The sequence below is a fragment of the Amblyomma maculatum genome, chromosome 2 (assembly GCF_055883805.1).
Source record: "Amblyomma maculatum isolate TAMU_Amacu chromosome 2, ASM5588380v1, whole genome shotgun sequence".
Taxonomy (NCBI): domain Eukaryota; kingdom Metazoa; phylum Arthropoda; class Arachnida; order Ixodida; family Ixodidae; genus Amblyomma; species Amblyomma maculatum.
In genome coordinates, this window is record NC_139345.1 from 115,530,407 (window position 1) to 115,541,222 (window position 10,816).

Here is a 10,816-nt window from a genome sequence, read left to right on the forward strand (position 1 = left end):
CCCTCCAGCAATCATTAACAAAATGAGAGATAGCTAATTGGCTTGACTTTTACTTGTTGAAAATAGCCGCTGCTGACTGCCTGTTACTGAAAGCATTTCCTTTCTTTTTTCGGCTTTTTTTTTGTAATTTATTAAGGTGTTCGATGGTACACCCATCATACGTTAACTGTAATTGCGACGAGTAATTCGTAAAGCGGTAAGTCAGTCATGTGGTCATATTCCAGCTTAGCAAAACACGTCAGCATGTATGACAATGTGGACCGCAGAGCACGCGTAGGTTCCTGGCAATGAAGCGGCACACGAGTTAGCCCGAGCTATCTACTTCCGGGTAACCGTAGAACCGCCGGATTGCCAGAACCTAGATGAACGCGCGCAAACATATTTTGAAATTGTTGAGAATTATAGATTAAACGGAAAACTACTGCCACCACCGGATAAGAAACTAAGTAATAGAGAGGCGACCGCATGGCGGCGACTGCAAGCTGGAAATATCGTTAACACAATATTGTCTTTTCACATACTACTAGGGGAACAGGAAAATGAACTTTGTAAAGCATCTTGGGAGAGGGGTACTCTCGATCACATTATATGGGAATGCGTCGACTCCCCTGGAGTCAAGGAAAATATCAATAGCAGAGAGAGCTGCGAAGCCCTGCTGAGGAGCGAAGACCCCACTCGGCAACAAGAAGCCGTCCGCCTGGGGGCCGAGGCCGCGAAGAGACAAAATCTTTGTTAGTTAGCCTTTAGTCGCGGAGGCTCCAGCCCCCATACCCTAGGCCTGCGTGCCGGGGGTGGGGAGTATGGGGCCTCTATTTAAGGTGGACAATAAATGTTGTCATCCATTCATCCATCCATTTCTCGGCAGGCAAGTCTTAGCTTGACCTTGAAAGTCGAGGTCAAATGCATACGTCGTGACGGATGGAATTAGCTTTCGACTTTTGAATTGAGTACAGCTAACGCTCTAACAGAATGCTGTGCGGCCTGTAGGAGTGATGTGGCCAATTCTTTGCATAGTATAGTTTCGACACGTATAGGCTGGACAACAGGTGAGCACGTTGCCGGTGACATCATCATGCAGTGAGTGTTTTTGTCAAGTACTTCCGACGTGTAATCCATGCAACAGATATATTCCCCCCATAACACGCTCTCATAACATAAAAATTAGGGGACGCTTAAGCTTTGCTTTAAGAGCAGACCCGATAGCGCCTTTAACATTACCTTTTTATGCTGCGAATTTTACTCGAGAGCGTTTACAGCTCGTTCGGTCGAAAAGCCACCGCCCTGTTTCGGCTCGGGATTTGTCGGAAGGGTTCGGAACGTGGTAGGAAAAAATGGTGGTGGTATATGGAGGCCAAACCTTGTTCTGTTGAGATAGTGCTGTGTCAATTCCGGTCGCCGGGATACGACCGCACACAAGACCGGGTTATTCAGGTGCGTAAACTTTAAGATTTTTTTAACCGGTGGAGAATGTATAATGGTAGAATGGCTTCCATGGCACCAGTGGAAGCTATTTAAATCATGATTTTGCATGCTTTATCAAGGTTGTACATGTTTTGATGGATTGAATTAGGGAACGGTCAAGCTTCGACCTATGAGCAAGCGCCTTTAACTCTACCTTTTCATTCCACGATGTTTTTTTTTTTTTTTTTTTTTTTTTTTTGCTTACGACGACGACACGAATATTTCCTTGAATGGTAGAGGTATACAGCCCAAATTATATCTTTTTCGGTGATGTTGAGCATTAATGAGTCTTAATTACACGGATCTTAATATAATTCGACACAAACCAGGCAGTTCTAACCTCATTGACTTTTTTTTTGCTATTCTGACGTTCGCGCTGTTTTCACATTCCCGTGGCTGTACCGACGTCCGCGCTATTTTGACGCAAACTCTGGAGCCCTTCAGTAGAGCACCTCTTTCTTTCACTCCCACCTCCATCTCTTCCTTACTGTGTGGATCAGGTACCCACCGAGAAGTGTGATAGATACATGCACGCTTCCTTTTCTCTAAACCTATTTAACAATTTATTGCCACGGCCCCCGGAAGTTGCACCCCTGTTACGGTTTCGTGCTCCCTCACACATGATAAAGCTCGACTCAACAAGCAAATTTGTGTTCGTTAGCCCAACAAGCCATTTAACACCGGCTCGAGCCTTTGGTGATCAGCGATTGGACTACAAAGTTGAACCAAATGCTCCCCCCCCCCCCCCCTCTCCCAGGCCTAGCATTTTTTACTTACGACAATGACATGAATATTTCGGTTTGGTTTGTAGGGTTTATAGCGTGTCCTCGCATTCGGGAGGTACCAGGTTCGATCCCTGGTGCCGCCGGGCACCCGCCGGTTTTTCAATGGGTACAATTGCTGCCCCCGGCTTGGTGCTCGGCTCTCACAACGTCCCAAAAGTGACTCAGGCTATGAGAGACGCTGTAATGGACTCTGGAGTAATTTCGACCACCCGAGGTTCTTTAACGTGCACTGACATCGCACAGCACACGGGCTCCACTCCGCTTCGCCTCCATCGAAATGCAGCCGCGGCGGTCGGGATTGAACCCACTCCGGCAGAGTAGTGGAAAAACTTCCTTGGACGGTAAAAGTATACACTTCGCTGCAAAAACAGATATTTTGAACTTAATAAGAAACTGAAAGAGAAATGCAGTGGAATCGGCACACCTAGCAAGGGATCTTACCACAGGCGGTAACAAATGTGTGTACCGTGGAGCGAACCGTCCCGCTGCTGAAACCCAGCTCAGTAGCTCCAAACGAAAGTATATTTGGAACAGACAAGGATATTGGTAATTTTTTACAAGGAATTTCAATAAAAGCTGTTCGGAGGGAGGCGAAACGGCGGCAGGACAGGAAAAATTGGCAGGGGGGGAATTTGGTTCATGAAAGTGCAGTGCAGGTGAAAGCAGTTATAGAGCGGTGGTTGTTGAGTCTTTTGCGCGATTTTTACTGAACTGTGGATGACTGCTACTGACTCCAGCCCCTGTTAAATGATCTGACAAAGACTGACATTAGAGGTTTCTAACTTTTTCATGTATGTGCTACTTTCTGCGGACGGACGCACATGCACTCATGGGCCTATAAAGGCTTTCGCCGTGGAGTTGTTCGTTGCAGTGACCCTTCCAGTGTGGAATTGGACGTACGGCGTCGCTTAAGCCGCGCGACGTTCTAGCCACGTGACATTCTTACACAAGCCGGAAGCGCCTTAAGCGGATTAGACGCGCACTATCTTTCTAGGTTTTTAGTGCGAATGCACTATTTCATGAGCCCCTCAGAAATAGATCAGATCGAAAAACAGAAACAGATCGATTGAACAGAAAGGCTATACAGTGAACCGTTTATTGACATTTAGAGCAAAGAGAAAAAGCATCGAGCCAGGATTCAAGACCAGTTAGGTAAATCTGTAAGGTATGATATAAAGTATGCATGTCTGTGGACAAAGAGAAGAAGGCAATATCGTCAAACGAGCCACCTTAAAGTCCCTTGATAATTTGAAAGTAGCGACACTCTCCTCCGCGCCGCGCTTTCCTCCTCGATTCTCCTCGCGCGGCGGCGGCGAGCGCTGCACACGACACGCTTTTTCCCCCTGACGCCCGCCGGCCGGCCGCAGCAGTGAGTGAAGCGCGAGCTTTTGGGCCAGGTCTGCGCTCCAGGAGTGCACAAAATTTTTGAAAAATTGCGAGAAAAGCATTGAGAATGCCGATAGTAAAGTTCATGAATTGATTGGTTTCTTCTTAGAACTGTTTGAATGGGGAATACTGATAAACAAAGCTTTCAGGCGAGTTCTGTGCTACAGACACTTTTTAAGTCTCATGATAAGGTTTTACTTTGTGCACTTAATCTAGTACTGCCTCTGACTTTGTGTTTGTTTTTTTTTAGAGCGTGAAATCTGTCACCGCGGTAAAACTTCAGAAAACGATCCAGGCTGGTGCTTTGAACTTCAAGATTAGAGAAGGTTAAAGCAGGACTTAGTCTATTTCGCTACTATCAAGCTATCTCTCTAAGCATAGTATATGTCACGTGATCAACCATGAGATTGGATTATTGGTTAATTGTACATGTATTTCAATCAATTACTGGGCCAAATTAATTGATATTTAGTAAATTGCAATTAAAATCTAAATTTTAGCTGCGACACCGAACCGTATACCGTTGGAAAGCTTAGGCCAAGTGTAATGGCACTGTGCTAGTTAGCGATCCGCGATAATCTGCGTTCATTAGTTAATTTTGTATAAAATCAAATTTTGAGCTGTTCCTTGCTGCTTCGAGGCAAGGAACAGGTTTGCCACGGCAGTCTTGATATGATGCTGATGGAGGAATTAAATAATTTTATGAGTACGTGGCCCCTCACTGACTTCGCGTGTGGTTAAAAGACAGCAGGGTACACTGGGAGAAGTGGTGGGCCCTATTGCCGATACACTGAAGTTCTGGGGCAAGCATGCTGTGGTCTCATGCGCTGTGTAAAAGAGCTTGATTTCATTGAACGCAACAATCAAATAAAAAAATTACAAGGTGCACATAGGTCTTCAACGTGCGGAAATGAGAAAGCGTATAACTGCCAATTCATTAACTATCGCTATCCTATCTATCACTATATCTACTAATGCCAGAGACCTATCGTAACTGTCACTATCCGCAACGAACACTATCACCTCACTATCCGGGCCTATTACTATAATTTACTATTATTATCCGTAACAGTCACCATCATTACCTATCACTATTCATAACCATCACTATTTAATCTGATGCCGTCCCATGACCCATTGATATACTTCAATTTTCATTGACTTACGTTGTCAGTCATATCTCTGTTATCTCATAATATCTGACGAGACAACTATACATTGACTTTTAATTCTTATACTTTCTTGTTTTCTCATAAATGGAGGTGGGAAAAGAGCAAGCCACAGAAATAACTGACTACTATCAGCGCGAGGTTCATGTCTCTGTCGAGGAGGCTTCCTATACTTCAGGACAGGTCGGTGAGAGAAAATTGATGGAACTGCGTTTGGTCTGTTTTTTTTTTTTTCGAGTTCGTGTAATATTGGCGGCTCAAACTGGTCTTCAGTGAAATGTAGCTAGAACATAGAGCGATGAGATAATTACTCAGGCTAGGTGAAAAAAAAAAATCTTGCATACAATTGAAATGAGTAATATGTTACAGTGTTAAGAATTGTTGCTCGCAAAATGTTTTCCTATTTTTACATAATAACTATAATCATCATTGATTGTTTAAGTTTCGTAAATACAGAAAATTGATGCAATGATTCCGGCTGATTTGACATCGATGGGATAACTTTTCTCGCAATAAATGAATACGCGGAATCGCGCTTTTAGAGCTCCAGCTTTCAAAGCTAAGGTAACCTGCCAACGCCTAGTAGTCATGGTCAAAGTGAAGCGTGTGTGATCATATGAACACCTCCTGCACATTGGCCGTATCCCTGATAAAACGAACGCATATTTTTTAACCCACGCGTGCGTCGAAGCATGGCAAGACACATTCAAGAATTGAAAAAAAAAAAAAAATGCCATACGACCTAACTAGTGCAGATTACCCGCAATACCTCGGGTTTACTTGCCAAAGAGTTTTTCAGGGCCAGCATTCATTGCTCCCGAGTAACCGACGCACACTACAAGTAAAAGCTGGAAAGGTTAGCTCCTCTACAAGCCCAAATTTTGATTTTTAGTGAAGGAGGCCAGGGATCCTAGCATAATCGCGACAAATGCAATCGAGAGACTGTAATTTTCCAGTTATTTCTGACAGCAAAAAGCAGATTATAGCGCCCTGTTTCTGACTGTACAGAAGTCGAAGCGTGTTAAATGATGGAGCCTTGGAGCCTCGCAGAATATTCAGCATGCTGCAGAGGACAACCTTATTTTTATACAATGAACATGCTGCCGCCGCAAAAATATTGAGCAGCAAGCAGGAATAAAAAACGCAGCGACAGGTGACGCGTTATTACGGGGAGTGAGAAAGGCACTCGACGTCGCAAACAACTCTGTTGTTTCTAGGAATAAACGTCTTTCGACTAATCTTGTGAATCCATTGACTTGTGCGCAAGCCGTCACGCTTGCCTTGAGATATCATGAATACCGCATAACCATCTTCAGGTCGCTTGCTGCAGTTGTACGCGCAACAGCACGGCATAGAGCTTGCACGCTGCAATAAAAACACAGCGCGCAATATTCGCTCGCAGAGACTAGGGGAAAAATGGCGCGAAGGAAAAAGAAAACACAAGGAAAACGCCGGACGCGCGTCGGTTTCCAATGGCAACGGCAGGGAGACCAATCGTCGCTCAGGAAATCGGGCGGAGAGCCGGCCTTCAGCGAAGGGGCGCGCAAGGGGCGAGGAGGAGGCGAGGAGGTAGCGCGGCGGCGGCAAAGTTCAGTCGTTGGCGTAACTTTCAAAGTATCAAGGGGCTTTAAGCCACCTTGGTGCTCAGCGCCACATGTGAGATCAGACTACCTGGTGCGGAGATTTAGCACAGCGCAGGAAACTAGAGCACTCCGCTGCTTAATATAAGATTAAAGGAATGGAATTTAGCCATATGCTTTACCTTGCTTGATGCCACAGCGCTTTTTTAAAATGCAACGGGAAACTTGATTTGTAACCAATTAGAGAGGGACTAATTATGACACAGATTCTTCCATGTAGCTTTTCGGCACCGATAAGCACGTGTGCAGTCAGTATTCCACCAAGATGAATTTGAGGGCTGCCTAAACGAGGCAAAAGAAAATTCAGCCGATTCAGTAGCATCGTGCAACCATGACAGCAAAGACGACGCCCGTGACTGAGCGTCAGAAGGGGAGAATAGACGAAAGGGAAGTCCGAAGAGTGATTTCGTATTTGCCGTAATTAACAAAGCGCCTCTGGTGAGCCCCGCAGTCAGATTTTGAAAGGATTAAATCATAGGTTATCGGAAGATTATCACTGCTGATCCCACTATCTGTGGTTGCCCAGGATGATATAAAGAACTCTAGAAGTTGAAAAAAGTAAGATTAAGAACTGAGGAGCACTACAGGAAGGGGATATCCTCAGAATTGGGGCATTGGAAGCCATTGTCCTGAATCCAGTCCCACAACTTATGCCCACAAGAATCAGTTTTTAGACCCCAAGAAATATGATGCGAATTGAAATCATCCGCTAATAGAAGGTTTTGAGAACAACGAGCTGGAACAGAATGAAGCTGCGAAGTACAACGAAAGCTATTTGCGAAGTACGTATTGGCCAAAGTGAAATGGGCACAACCGGGCAGCAGAAACTCCAAAGCAAGAATTTCGCAATCCTCACAAGCCAATTAAAATAAAACAGATGCCTTTTAACAACAGTTTAGACGAAACTAAAGTCACTAACCCACCGCCCCTACCTGGGCGATCTATTCTAAACTCACGAATGTTGTTAAGAGAGAACCTTTTTTGAGATGAAAACCAGGACTATTGAAGTGAAGTAATATCGAAGTGAATTTTAAGTACTGAGTAGAAAAGATCGCCAGAACCAGATTTTATTGAGCGGCAGTTCCATTGCTAAAGTTTTCAAAAGCCTATGTTGAAACAAAATGCACTCTGCAGCTGACATCAAGACGTCATGCATCGATATTTGAAGGGTTTATTTGAGAGATTCTTACACGATGAGCTACTGCGCTTACTGCAGGCTCCAGCGATTCTTCAAGTAGAGTACGGGAATTTAGTTTGCCGGTCGCATTAGAATTTTTTACATAGGTAGTAACAGAGGCTTTGCTGGGAGGCGTTCACACTTTGGAGACCACAGACATAGTAGGGACTAAAGGGGCACTGGTTATCAGAGATTGGAAAAAGGTCTCCATCCTTTTCACAAGCATCTGTGAAAATGTCTCCGCAAAAGAGACAAAAAAGCTTTCCGTCACAACCGATATGGGCTTCTCAATGGCACAGGTCACAGCAGAAGAAAGAGAAGATTCTAAGAAAGCCGCTTGACAAGCAGGGAAGGTATAGCAAATCCAGAGTTGCGCTCTTTTATCACTGCAGCAGCGATCCCCAAGTGAGCAACGACGTTTTCCAATGATTTTAAGTGGGGCGAGAAGGACCCTTTACTACATAATTTGGGAGTGCCCACAATCTCCAGGGATAGGACAAGATATAACATGTAGAGAAGCCTGGGATACCCTGCTGCGAAGCGTGGACACCACGATACAGCATTGCACCATCTATCTGGCGGAAGAAGCCGTAACAAGCCAAGGGCTACCTGCCAGCCTTTAATCTGCGGGCGCAGGACTCCCCGTCTTCACCGGTGCCTGGGGCGGGGAAGAGGACGCTAAGGAACGAACGATCTACCGAAGAAAACTGGTTGCTCTTCAAACACAAACTATCTGCACTGATAGAGAAACATGTTCCTCTGATTACAATAGCTAATGACATAAAAAATCCATGGTTCAACAAGACCCCCCGTCGATTACGGAATAAAAAGATGCGCCTATACAGAATAGCTAGATCTGCTCCTTCTTCAACCTCGTTGGAAAGATATAAACTGTGTTTGAAAGCGTACTGTTCTGCTGTTACCGCTGCCAAAAACAAATACTTCACTCATGATCTGCCGTCACTTTTGCAGACTAATCCTAAGAAGTTTTGGCAGACTATATTTCCCGAAAGTAAACATGACCTCATACAACTACACAATACTGATGGCTTGCCGCTAGCTGACACTGAATGTCCAACCGCGTTCAACAGATTTTTTGCATCAGTGTTTACTAAGGAAGATCATTCCAGTATGCCAATTGTTCTCGAGTCTGACTACCCATTCATGGAGCCCATCACCATTAGTGCTGAGGGTATCGCATCACTAATTAAAAATCTAAAGTTATCATCATCTGCCGGAGTGGACAACATTAACTCGAAGATACTTAAAAACACCATTTCAATTTCCAGCCAGATTTTGTGTCATATATTTCAGCAATCACTATCCTCCGGAGAACTGCCCACTGACTGGAAAAAAGCCAAAGTCATCCCTGTCTTCAAAATGGGTAACAAAATCTCTCCTGATAACTATCGGCCTATTTCGTTAACATGCATATGCTGTAAATTACTTGAGCATATTATCGCTTCTCACATTTACAACCATCTGGAACGAAATGACTTCTTTTTTTCAAATCAGCATGGTTTTAGGAAAGGCTACTCATGTGATACCCAGATATTTGAATTTACTTCTGACCTGCATTTAAACATGGATGATAACCAGCAAACAGATTGCATTTTTTTAGATTTCTCAAAAGCATTTGACAGAGTTGCACATGGCCGGCTTTTTACAAAATTATCTACCCTTTCCCTTGATTCCCTCACATTATCTTGGCTTCGAAACTTTCTCTCATTACGTCAGCAATTCACAGTTGTCAACGGCTCTTCCTCATCCCTATGTGACGTAACCTCAGGCGTACCACAGGGAAGCGTACTTGGACCCTTACTTTTTCTAATCTACATTAACGACCTTACCACTAACATTTCATCCCGTTTACGCCTTTTCGCAGACGACTGTGTTGTTTACCGTAAGATCGCTTCTGAGACTGATCACCTGACCCTTCAAAATGACCTTGACACTATTGTTGATTGGTGTCAAAACTGGCAAATGATTCTTAACCCTAATAAATGTAAATCAATGACTTTTAACCGCAAGCATGTTGTTTCTAACTTCATATACTCTATAAATAATACCTCACTATCAAGGGTTACGTCGTACAAATACCTTGGAATTCAGTTCACACCAAATCTTTCATGGTCTTCTCATATTTCTGCAGTCTGCAACAAAGCGTCGAGGACATTGGGTTTCATACGCCGGAACCTTCGAAACTCACCTAGCTCCGTTCGAAAACTTGCATATTTTACATTTGTTCGCCCACAGCTGGAATTTATCTCACCTATATGGTCTCCCCATCAGAAATATCTCATAGATATGCTCGAGTCCATTCAAAGCAGAGCTGCCCGGTACATTTTTAGCAATTATAGTCCCCTCGCAAGTGTATCCCAGCTTAAAAACCTTAATGACATACAGATACTTGAAATTCGTCGCTCCATTTCACTTCTGTGTTTATTCCATAAATATGTTCACACCCGTCCTTCGTTGTTACCTCTGGCATCACCTTTCCGCTCTTCACAACGCTTACACAATCAACTCAGCTTCAACCGGATATATGGGAAGACCCTGTCGTTTAATTCCTCTGCATTGCCTAGAGCAATAAAACTCTGGAATGATCTTCCTGACAACATAATCTCTTTCATTGATCCTGGTGAGTTTAAAAAACATCTATGTATACATCTATTGCCATAGTGATGTTCGAAATGTACAACAGTTTCATTTGTTCTTAACGTTGTTTTTCGTGTCTCGTGTCTGATGTTATTTCAACTCGGTTTTGTATAAATTTCGTGTTCCTTTCTTGTATTTGACTTGTACCGCGTTCTTGTACGATATTCTTGTACCGATTTGCCCCCCTCACCCAATGCTCTTCGGGGCCTGTGAGGTACTAATAAATAAATAAATAAATAAATAAATAAATAAATAAATAAATAAATAAATAAATAAATAAATAAATAAATAAATAAATAAATAAATAAATAAATAAATTTCCGATGGAAATAAAAGTTGTGCAACCAACCAACCAAGTAGCGCTGTCTCTGCTACAAGCAGGGCAACTGGAGTCAGAAGCAGCGTTCGAGGCAGAGCATAGACAGCAACTAAGCACATCAGAAGCACACCCTGGTGCGAGGTGGTAACCACCACATGAACCACAGCAAATCGCTGACCTGCAGGCATTTTGCACTGTGGCTATAAAAGCCAGCAGCTGTG